At 44.8% G+C, this 9810-nt stretch overlaps 1 pseudogene; it reads left to right on the plus strand.

Moving 5' to 3' along the window:
* Positions 1 to 4131: 4131 nt before the first annotated feature.
* LOC136650385 (5S ribosomal RNA) lies at positions 4132 to 4248 on the plus strand (annotated as a pseudogene).
* Positions 4249 to 9810: the final 5562 nt, after the last annotated feature.

Here is a 9810-nt window from a genome sequence, read left to right on the forward strand (position 1 = left end):
GAGAAAAGGAGAATGACATATATGATGGTATCATTCCCTTGTCAACTGTTATGGGCTTAGATACAAAGTGGTCCCTTGGTGAGTGAAAGGCATTTTTGCTCACAAATGGGGAAGTCCTGCAATTTCTACCACAACCTTTCATGACACATCACACAGTGTTCCAGGTTGTTCTCTGACATTGAGTGACATTCTGGCAGGCCACAACAGGAAAGGTGGACAGGAAAGCACTATTGTGCAGGTGGAACTCTGCATGGTTCTTTGGTGCTAAGCCATTAAATCTGTAAATGACACGACTGCATAGGTATATAGAAGACTGCCTTATACTGAGCCAGGCAATCAATGTCAGTATTCTTTCTTCAAGCAGCAGCTTTCCAGGGTTTCTGGTCTTTCTAGTTCTATCTGGAGGTGATAGAGACCTTCTGCAGACTAAGCACATGTTCTGTCACTGAGCAGTGGCCCCAGCACTGACCCACATTCGCAGATGGCATCACAACAGTTCAGTGCTATACTTGGTATTAGTTTCGTGGTATGTTTCTGACCCAAAGCATGTGTGTGGGAGGCTCCATATTACTGTCCTGACATATGCAAGAGTTTCATTATAAGGAAATATACTCTTGCATAGAAAGTGCCCACATATTATTATGTGCATGCATGCACATGCACACAAACACTCACAGTCACCCCAGAAAACTGTTCCATTGGCATGAAGATTTTCTGTGTTATTTTATTGAAGTTCCTGACTGCGTCATCTTTATAGTATAGGTGCTCTTTCCTCATGTATTGACACTGCACATTTTGCCATAATGGATCATTCTACCGCATGAACTGTGCATGGGTACTATGTTACCTGAACAGATTGGGCTTGGGACTGAGTCCACTTATATACTCAGTGCATAAGAAGACTGCCCTTCAACGTTGTTGAGGTTTCTGTATTTTCTATGCTTCTGGGAAACTTGCATATCGTCTACTTAGGAAGGCTTATCCTTCCTTGCTAGCATCATAATCTGTATGTGAGAAAGAAAAATCACACTGTGTAAATGCAAGTTCCCAAGCCTGCAGCTTCTAGCTTCATGTTCCCACTTCTTTATCACTTACAGAAGCTGTACTGTAGGTCACTAAAGACAGCTCTTGCATTTATGCAATCACAGAGCAACAGAAATAGGGCAGGAATTTCACTGCTCCAAAGATTCAGCTCTCCCTATAAAAAGGTGATGATGAAGAAGAAGAAGTTCAACCAAGTGGTGTAGACTTAGCATTTGCACATGTGTGTGTTGGGAGAGAGCAAGCCCCATCACTGGCCTGCAAATGTTCCCTCAATTGTCTGTACACACTCACTAGGGTGCATCAGGTGAACTGACCTCTGGGTGAACATGCATAGGGTTAGACTGCATATTACTTATTTTGAAAACTTCCCAAAATTAGCTTGGTAGAATGGCTTGTGTTGGGTTATAGCCAAAGAAAGTAAGTCATGATGGGCAACCCAATCAGTGCTGCATGCTGTGGGCTGGTGAAAGATAGGATTGGGCCCTCATGCTACAACTCTGTACACAATTGTCTGCGAGCAAGTTCAATGAAGCTCATTGGGGCTGCTGAGTAGACATTATAAGATGTTTCATTGGGGCTGCTGAGTAGACATTATAAGATAACAGTAGTGCACTGTTAGCACTACTGAAATCAACAAGAAGCGTTAGGCAACATCATCTTAAGTCCCATTACTTCCAATAAGATTTTATCAGAACTAACTTTCTTTGAATACAATCCATTAACACTGGGGGAGGAAAAACTAGTTTACATGTCTCATATTCAGCAGGCCTGAATTCTGTTCTTAGATTTCCCATTAACTTATTACGTTTTCAGTAATAGATCTTCAGCCTTGAACTTTATACGAATGAGCTGTGCTGTAGAAGAACCCAACAATGAAATAACGCCTAATCAGTGTGTTGCAGGTTTGGTACATCCATCAGAACCCTCTGTTTTTCATGTGTCCATCACTGATAGAGGTGTATAGGTGAGGCATTCGCTGAAAGTTAAAGTCCCCCCCCCAGCTAATCTTCTTTCAAGTTAAAAATGATCATACATTCAACTCTGTAGCAGTGTTATTTATTATTATTAATATTAATATTATTATTAGTATTAATAATAATAATATAATAATAATAATAATAATATAGTATCTAATTCTTATTTCTGCACTGGCTCAATCCACTTACGAACATCTGAGAACAGGCACTACAGAGATGGGAAGGAGAAGGTCTCCATCTATAGTGAAGACCCCTCCCCCCTTGCAAAATGTGGACTGTCAAACCATCTTCCACAGAAGATGTGAACTGCAGCATTTGGTAAATAGGATGGGCTTGGCACACGTTGCTGATGCCTGCCCTTAAAGTGTTTATTTTTCACATTTATATATCGCCCCACCACCAAGGAGCTCAGGGCAGTGTACATGGTTCCTTTTCCTCACAACCACCTTGGGAAATGGTGATTGGCCCAAGATCACCCAGTAAACTTCATAGCTGAGGGGAACTTTCCGGGTCAAGTTCAATATTCTAAACCAGCGATTTTTAACCTTTTTCATCTCACAGCACACTGACAAGGCACTAAAATTGTCAAGGCACACCATCAGGTTTTTGACAATTAACAAGGCACACCTTGCTGTGCCTTGTTAATTGTCTCCTATTAGCCCTACTAATAATAATTCCCCCATTAGCCCTACTAATAATAATTCCCCCACTAGCCCTACTAATAAATGACCTTCCCTCAAATTCCTGTGGCACACCTGTGGACCACTCGTGGCACACCCATGTGCCTTGGTACATTGGCTGAAAATGGCTGTTCTAATCACTTCCCACTCTGGTTCTGCTCAGACAGAAGGCTAGCCATCTCTTGTTTCTCAAACAACCCTCAGCTGCCACTATGTATTTATTGGTCTCAGTGGTGGCAAAGTTCCTAGGGTTCCAAGGGGCTGGTATGCACCATATTTTCACCTGTTCTTAGAATGAGGACAGAAACTGATGATGCTTCATGACAATGACACATCACATAGTGTTGTCAGGTTTTCAGTCAGAGAGAGGGTAATGTTTCTGCCCTCAGGCTCAGGAAAAATATTGTACCCAACAGTTGCTGGATCATTGGTGCTGGTGTGGTTTGCAGAAAGTCAAGCCATTTTGCAGCCTCTCCCATCACTGAGATATCACCTCCATGTTCACAGCACATGAAATAGCTGGAAAAGTTACAGGAAGCATTTTGGCCAACGCCTAGCTCCTTGTGACAGAGCTGGGGGACAATTTCTACTGGAAGCCTAGGGGAGCCTGGGCTCAAGGGTATTGGTTGCCAGCATTACTAACACTGGGACAGAGAATCTATGTATTTGCCCAGCACACATTGTGGGGACCTTGGCTCGCAATGATATTTAACATTAGCCATCTTTCCAGAAGAATCCAAACAAAGATGGCATGTTCAAATGAGCCAAGGTAATGTCAGTGTCCAAGTCCTATAAAGTGAACCTTCCTGTTCACATGAAAGCTAAAAGCTATGCATCAAATGTCACAGGAAAGTTCACCAATGGGAGTTTTAGGTGGAGTAGCTGACATTTTAACCTGCCACTCCATTTGAGCCTGGAATTGCAGCTCCATCTGTAGGTGCTGGTGTTTCCATATGGTGGAAACCAGCTTCACAGCTTGTTTCTTCAGGTCAAACAGTTGTTAAAAGCACAGGAGGCAGTCCAGTGCAGTAGCAAAGCTAGAGGGGGACAAAACGGTAAGTACTGCGGTGCCACAATGCACCATGTAAGCACCCCTTCTGATTCCCTGTCTCAGCCATTCCGAGTAGCAATGGCAATGTGCAGGAGATGCTGTTTGATTCGGCAAGGGCCTGCGCATTTCCATCGCTGCCTGGAATGGCTCTGACGGTGAGTGGGAGGGGCTGTTTAGACTGCATTGTGGCGCCTGCAGTACTTACTACATATTTTGCCCCCCCCCCAGCTAATGCTACTGGTCTTGTGTCTTTGGCCACCCTGGCCTTTGGTACAGTGCTTAAGCCTGGACCCCTCACACCACTGGAAACGGCGCAACTGCAGACCAATATCTTAATTTACTGCATATCTATAACTATCCCCAGACTTTATTTATCACAGGCAGCAACTGTTACCCTGCACATGCCCAATCTCGTCTGATCTTGGAAGCTAAGCAGGGTCAGGCCTGGTTAGTACTTGGATGGGAGACCGCATGGGAATACCAGGTGCTGTAGGCTTATACCATATTCTTTAGAGACTGAAGGTTGCCAACCGTATTTATCACAGCAGCAAGGGAGCAGCTACTGGTGCCTCCCAGAGGTGCACTTTGTACATTTGTGTGTGAAGAGCAAGCATTTAGCCTTCACAAATGTGGACATATGCTTAGGCGCAGAAACACGAAAGCCTTGCTTGCGGAAAAAGGAGAGACCAAAGGGGATTCTAATGGACTTTGCAGGAGCCATTTTCACTTTTCACAGTTATCTGTCGCTCCTTTCGGATTCCACTTCTTGGTGTCCTGCAGTGGTGAGCAGATGCAATAGGAAGATAGGGCTCTTACATGGTTAATAGTTTGCGTGGATCAGAGAATTTCCGCGGAGGCAATTTTTCCCCTGCAGTACCATGACATGACAAGCTGCAGCTTGTGTGACAGACATTGGCTGTATCAGCATGGATATAGCACTGGCTTCCCATTTCCATTCTGGAACCTCTGAAACACTTGTCACAAGATAAGAACTAACCACAGCATCTTCGCTTAAGAACGTAACCATATTAGTATGGTGTGATTAAAATGGAACTGTGGCAAATATTCTTCTTTTCTGTGTTCAGTCTCTGGAATGACAGCTTTTCAGGTGATCCACCCCACCCACACAGGGCTCCAAAATGCTGGAAATAGTTGGCCCAGAAGCAATGCAGAGGTGCGCTCAATTACACGATGACATCATTGCTTAACCACCAAATCACTTCTGGGTGCCACACATCCCTCTGGGTGAGTAAAGGGAGTGTCAGTGTATTGGGGGGGGGTAACGCCTGCCCTGGGTAGTGCCCATGCTGGTGATGCCCTGACATAGCCTAACCATCCGTCAAGGCCTTTGGTACACAAATAAATTAAAATGCCTATGTCTGTGGTACCCTCTGGACAGATGTGCTCGCTCATGGGCCTTTCGTCTGTGCTTCTTCTAACCACAGCACTCATAAATTAGCATTCTGATTTTCAATCAGGTTTCTAGCAATTAGAAATGTTGCCACAGCCACTGATGACTGGATGACCTCTCAACACATCTCAATGGGATCTTTTATGTATATTTCAAAGGGATTTCACTGCTGAATACCTCTGGGAGAGGGACAAGACTAAATTGGTCTCAGCAGCAAACTGAGGACACTGCACTGGGCTGAATTTTACATTTTGTTTTTTTAAAAAAAATTCCATTTGAATTACTAACTCATCACTTCCAAGAAGCCTGCTTCCCCCCAAAGGCCTGATATTTCTCCTATAGAGACCAATTAACGGAGGCAGTGTTTCCTTCTAATAGCCAATTATATTAATTACCAGTAAAACAACGTGTTTGCTTTGCATGAATCCAACCAGTTGCTTTGCATTTCAAACTACCAAAGTCTACGGCAACAACTATCCAGGAATCAGAATGGTGTTTAGCAAATGAAATGCAAATCCCACCTGGATGATGGTTCGATACTGGCAACAGGCTTGGGCAATTAAATCCAGCACAGCTCTTCCCCCTCGCTGCTTGCCTTGTTCTATTTCTAGTCCTCATTAATTTCTTACACTTGAATGGAGCTGTTAATGGAGAGGCATTATGCAGAGTTGGCACCCTTTTCTGGCAGGGCTCCTGTGCCTTTACCAGCTGAACATAAGGTGTACACTGGGAGAAACCATTCCTACTCTGTATTGCCAGGCCATGAAATGCTGCACTGGTTGCACTTTCTCCCCCAGCAGGCAGCTTAAAGACACATGAGATCTTCCAGAAAAAAAGGTGGCAACCGTAATTAATCATGTAAAATATCACTGGACAGTTGCTTAAATATACAGGCTTGCCTCGTAAGAATTCAGAACACAAGCAAATTCTACAGTGAGAAACTGTAGCTCTGTGATTGATTGCTTGTTCTCATCTAGTTCTTTCGTGTTGACTGTGTTATTGAAATTGGCAAAATTGTGCAGTTTCATGCATACATATTCTGGGTGCAGCTAGTCCTTCCCCCTCTCTCAAGAGATGCTAGGAGCTTGAAAAGTGGCATGACAAAAGCCAGGAGGTGCAGAGACTTCTGACAGAGCTAGAAAAAGTGGCATCTGTTGAACTACTGCCTGTCACGTAGCTGGTGCAGAACCTTTTCCCTGAAAGAAGAAGCAATCATGGTTGAGGGTTATGGAATTTGTTGGAGATACTTGGTGGTGAAAGGGAAGGTGGCCTCAGTGGAGAGTCATGAAGTCAAGGTAGAACATCCCAGTTGCAAACCTGAGATTTGGGAGGGGGGGAAGCAGTGATGGCATCAAGGTTCAGCCAGGTTGGCCCATGGTTGAAGGCCCATGACCAACAGAAGGCTTGACAGGGCAGGCCAACCCCTGGACTCTCAGTCCCAGTGGCAGAGGCAACACCCAAACAAGACATGCCATGGTACAGGACTTTGCCCAAGGTATCAGAGAAGAGAGAGACCAGGAGGATGAACAAGGTTGCCTTTTCTCTCTCTGCCGAATGCAGCCAGCTGATGGACCAGCCCCAGCAGTAGCTTTGAAAAGAGATGGCCACAGGGCCTCAGCTCCTCATTGACCCTCCGACATCACATATTAGTAGCAGCTGCAACACTGTTTTGACACTGCCAAATTGCACTGTCTCTGATGCTTGCTTTTTGCAATATCAGTGCACAGGAAAAGGTCCTTGCCCAAAAGGCAATTACTCAAAACAGCTGGATTTTCAAAGTCAAGAACTAGCCCATTCATCTACTCATTGTTTTATCAGTGAAATTATCCCTCAAATACGTGCAGATAAGCTTCCCCCTCTCCAAGGCATCCTTCCTTTTTGCTGGTAAAGTTAAGATCAGGTTTCTCTACGACTCTTGAGAGATTTACTCTCCCCCCTCCCCCTAATCTCTCGGATGCATCATCTACTGATGCATCATCCCCACTTGTCATTGTGACATCTCAGGTGTTCCCCCCCACTCCCAGCTGTCAAAAGAAGCCTCGGTTTCTCCCTTTCTCCCCCCAAACGCTGAATTTGCTCATTACTGTGAAAAGAAAAGATCAAAGTTCACATTCAGCTTTCTGTATCGCACATGTGGGCTGTGTCTTAATTGTGCCTCTTGTGTTCAGTGATGCTCAGCCAGGCAGGAAGAGCCCCACAGAACCAGAAAGAACGAGGGAGTAAAAGGTTGAGAAACTTTTAAAAGCCACTTAATGTTAAGAAAAAGGGTCTATTTTCCAATGAATAAGCTGTACTTTAAAAAGGAAATAAAAATAAGCCTTCTGAGTCATTTTAATTAGGTGGACTCTGGGTCAGTAGCATGTGGCACTTGAGGGCACCTGCCAGAGCCCAGGTACTCTGAGAAGCTGACTGCTGATGCCTGCTCAGGCCCAACGGGTAGGACTGGGTCCTGCTGCTGTCATCTGCCCCTGCCTTCACTGTTGCTACTGGCCCCCTGTCAAGAAGGCCTCCCCACATCCACCTGTTGCCAGGCAGTGTACAGGGACGGGGTTAACAGAGGGCACCTTCTTGAGAAGTTTCCTTAAAGCTCTAGATAAGCTTTATGATGGAAAAATAGATGGGCAGTGAAAAGGGTGGCTTGCTTTTTATTTTTAACCACTTCCAGGGGGGTAGTAAAAACAACCATGGGTCTTGTCCCACCTGAAAGACTGCCCAGTTGATTTTGGCATCTGCTTTCTGGGGCTACAGTCCACGTCTCCAGACAACCACAGCCCTTATGGATGCTGAAAGACATGTGTTAGTCTTCCAGGTGCTATCAGAGTCTTTTCTCTTTCTGTGACTAGCTCAGCTCCGGTGCTTGCAGCAGCTTGCTCGCATTTAGCAGGTGAAGTCTTGCCAAGCATACTAAATTAAGCTTTCACAGAAAGCTCATCACTTGGAGCAGTGGTTCTCAAACATTTAGCACCAGGACACACTTTTTAGAATGAGAATCCGTCAAGACCCACCAGAAGTGATGTCATGACTGGAAGTGACATCATCAAGCAGGAAAATTTTAAGCAATCCTAGGCTGCAATCCTACTCACACTTATCCAGGAATAAGTCCCATTGACTATCATTGTTAAAAGCATATACATAGTAGCCTGTTCAAAGTGCATATTTTCCCAAATGCAGTCACAAAGCATGGTAGCATCAAGTCTGATATATTAAAAATAAAATATTGAAATGAATGGAGACCCACCTGAAATTGGCTCACAACCCACAGTTTGAGAAACACTGACTTGGAGAAAGGCTGCTGTTCAGGAGTTGGTACAGGGCACACCTCAGGCTACCTGGTGCTGGAGACTTGCCCAGACCAGGAATGCAGGACGCCTTACCACCATCACCTCTGCTTATGGACTCTGCATTTCTGGGTCTACCCCCTAGGCTTAAGCCTTCCCTTTGCTCCCTGTTAGGAATGGCACCTTTTAAAAATCAAGCTGCTCTCCTACTTTTAACATCACAGAGAGAGAGAGAGAGAGAGAGAGAGAGAGAGAGAGAGAGAGCGCGTGAGCGTGAGCGCCAGCAAGAGCAGGTGAAACTCTTTCTGACACTGTGATAAGTAGTGTGAAAAGTTTCACCTGTGAATCTAACTCTCAGCAACACTTGCTACTACTTTTCCACTGTAAACATGTATGAAAGTTGGAGGAGATAAGTGTCCTTTATTATTAGCTTCACTTTGTCCTGGATTTCCTGAGCTGCTGATCCAGCAGTCCTCTATAGGGCATTTTTTTTGTCACATTCTCTTTCTTTGTGCCCAATGGGCATGTTTATACATGTGTCCCAAGAACAGCAAAATGGTTGAGGTTTTAAAAAAAAAAAAGGCATCTTCCCCTCAGGGGCACTAGGTGGCGCTGTGCAGCAGTATTCCGGTGAGACAGAACGGTGGTGACAATTCCAGCATTCCAAGGATCTGTGCAGGACACCGCAATGCCCCTGTAGCAACAACGGATATGCATTGGTGCCCTCTTTAAGTCCTTGTCTTGCAATATCTTTTGTAAGGGAAGCAAAACTGGGCTGCAGAGCAGAATCCATTTATGCTATTTTGATGGGAAATGTGAATTGCAACAGATCAATATACTGAAGTATATTTTTTAAAAGCAAAGCTGGTTTCTGTTTTTATCGGTCCTGGGAAACAGTTAATCACCCCAAGCATATGTAATGGGGCCAGTGGAGAGTTGCCACTGCATAGGGGTCCAGAAAGAGATTTGCCTTTTGTGGTGCACCTGTGGCCTCTTCCTTCACTGTCACCAGCCCTTTAGCCCAACCCCTCATCTGATTATTTGACTGGGTTATTTGGGTTTTGACAATATTGTTCTTGCTTTTAAAATCTTATAAGCCACAGTGGTTAAAAACAAACTACATGAAATTGAAGGATGGGATATCGATACAGAAGATGGACTAAGTAAACAGATAGGGCCTGTGGGAACAATGTAACATGAAGAACTGCTGCTTGCTTGCCTTGCCTGCTGCAGGCTCTCTCTCTCTCTCTCTCTCTCTCTCTCTCTCTCTCTCTCTCTCTCTCTCTCTCTCTCTCTGATGGTGGCAACTCCTCTTCACTGGTTGGAACTGGCTGTGTACTGGAGCACAAATCCACTGGGAGAGGGAGAC

The sequence above is a fragment of the Tiliqua scincoides genome, chromosome 4 (genome assembly GCF_035046505.1).
Source record: "Tiliqua scincoides isolate rTilSci1 chromosome 4, rTilSci1.hap2, whole genome shotgun sequence".
Taxonomy (NCBI): Eukaryota; Metazoa; Chordata; class Lepidosauria; order Squamata; family Scincidae; genus Tiliqua; species Tiliqua scincoides.